Raw genomic sequence first — 2,512 nt, forward strand, 5'->3', positions numbered from 1 at the left:
CCGCAAGAAGCCCTATAAACTGTTTCCCTCTTGGGATTGGCTACTAGGAAGCTCACAGAGTAAAGTACGCATCTAGTGAGTGTACTTAGCCATGTGCCAACCAGGATGTGCCCTAACCCCGCTCTGATCTTCTCTAGCCTGTATGTCCACCTGTGTCAATTTGCCTACCACTGGCCTCAATTTCTTTCTTATCTATTTTAATATGCTGCTTCAAATCCTCTTTAGAAAAAAGGTATGGATTGTTGGTTACTACCTTTTAGCTAAAATCTGAACCCTTATACAAGTACTAGTATAGCTCTGTTCAAAGCCCCTACTGGCACTATCTCATTTAATGCTTTATATACACCTAAGAAATGCATGGCACTGAGCCACAGAAGCCACAGAAATAGCAATGACCAACACTGACCCAATCCATACCATCATGCTGGTACATTTCCAGCCTCCAGGACCACGGCCCTGTATTTGCTTCAACATCAACATGACTGAGGACACAAATAAAACAATATTCTGATACTAGGAATCTTAGAGGGAGGGGGGACATCACAGGAATAAGGCTGTCAGACGACTGCCCCTTCTGCCTTCCCCACACGGCCTTTGGACACTGGTGGTAATGGTGGGAAAGGAAATGGTCCAAGACCTGGTATTCCCCCACCCAAAAAAAACCACACAGTTTCAATAGACTTTAACTTTATATGCATTCTCTTTGCTGTAGAGCCAGGAGGTGACGTTTGGGTTGATTTCCTTATATTACATAAATATTATATTTCTCCAAGCCGGCGGCACTCACTGGCAGAGGCGCTGCCTAACTTGTAATTTTCTCTCGTCCCCAGCACCGCACATCCCATTATCTGTTTAGTCTATCACTGTGATTTCCTTCCCTTCATTACCTGCCACAGCACACACTGCAAGTGACAGCAGAGCAGGGCTGCTGCATGGCGGCCTCCCAGGCTGAAGTGCAAAGGACCACCCATCTCAAATTCCATTCCTGACTTGGCCTCAGTGAACCAAACAGCCAATCTGGTCAAGGCCACAGGATAATGTTAACTTTAACTGTAAGCAGTCGATAAGGGATAAAGAGCAGCATTTCAAATCCCTGTGGGAAAGATGGATTCCTCCATAAATGTTGCCAGGGCAAGAAACCATTTTGGGAGCAAGAAACAAGACTTAAATCTCTGCTTCTGCTATGTATCAAAATAAAATCAAACAAAATAATTTAAATATGTGAAAAGCAGCAATTAAAGCTCTAGGACTATGTGGACAAACACTGATGCCATCTTGGGGCAGCAGAGGCCTTTCTTACCATGAAGCAAAGAACAAGTCCATTAAGGAAATAACTTCTGCACATCAAGGGCCAATCTAACAAAAATAACATCAGGGCAGCAAACAGGTTTTCTAATCAAATCCCAGACCTCCCATGTCTCACCTCGACGACCTGGGCAAATGGCCATCTCTTTGCTTCTCAGTTCCCTCAGCTGAAAATATGGTGCTAATATTGCCGATCACGTGGGACAGGGAGGGGTCGGCAGCAGTTTCCCGGAAGACAGCCACGTTTTCAGTTGTCTGTGGCTGCTCTCATGCCACAATGCAAAGCTGAGCTGTGGTAACAAAGAGCGAGGGGCCTGCACTGCCTAAAATATTTCCCATGTGGCCCTTTACAGGAAGGGTTTACCAACCTGTCTTAGGGGAACATCCAGAAGCTCTTACCCCCCTGAGCCCCACACACACTGCTGTCCCTCTCCAGTTCAGGGGGGTGGCTCTCTGTGGTGAGGCCCCGGGCCTGCCTGACATTCGGCCAATGGCAGGACCACTGGGCAGGACCACTGGCTAGCTGCCAACAGGAGACTGTAGACCAGGCTTTAATAGACAGGGAAATGGCAGTCGAGCAGCTGCTGCCCCAGGCACTGGATCCCTCCACACCTCTCCCGAGATCCCTCAGCCCTCCCTCTAGTCCCTCTGGCTGCCCTGCTCAGCCTTCTTGCCTGGATCTTCCTCCTCCAGAGGCGCTGCACCTACACCCAGGGCTCACCCTGCAGACACCAGAGCTCCAGCCCATGTGCACCACAGCCCTCCACTGGCTCCGCCCCGCTGTCTCCTCCGCTCCTCCCGCTAGTCTCCCACCACATCAATCCCGCTCCCCCTCTCTTGTGCCTTTGCACAGGCTGTTCCCAGCACCTAGGAGGCTTGGCTGCCTCCCCTACTTGGAGCCTCCTTCAAGTTTCAGGTTGGGATCACTTCTGTGACACCTTGGCCCACTGGCTGTGGCAGATATGGGAGCCAGCAGGCCTGTCCTGTCTTATTCATGCCCCTCCTCTGTCCCCAGCAACCTCTAAACCCACCTTCCCCCTGCTGCAGCGAGTGGGACCCAGAGGGGTTAGATGAGTCCAACTAAACCAACCATATAGAGCAGCGGTTCTCAACCTGTGGGTCGCGACCCCTTTGGGGGTCAAACAACCCTTTCACAGGGGTCGCCTAAGACCATCGGAAAACACATATATAATTACATATTGTTTTT

The 2,512-nt window shown here is 49.9% G+C and overlaps 1 protein-coding gene across 1 annotated transcript in view; it reads right to left on the reverse strand.

The window, feature by feature from the left end:
* The window catches only part of SNX29 (sorting nexin 29), a 353,151-nt gene that overhangs the window by 215,795 nt on the left and 134,844 nt on the right, over positions 1–2,512 (reverse strand). The gene's annotated exons all lie outside the window — the stretch shown is intronic.

The sequence above is a fragment of the Myotis brandtii genome, unplaced genomic scaffold (assembly GCF_000412655.1).
Source record: "Myotis brandtii unplaced genomic scaffold, ASM41265v1 scaffold355, whole genome shotgun sequence".
Lineage (NCBI taxonomy): Eukaryota > Metazoa > Chordata > Mammalia > Chiroptera > Vespertilionidae > Myotis > Myotis brandtii.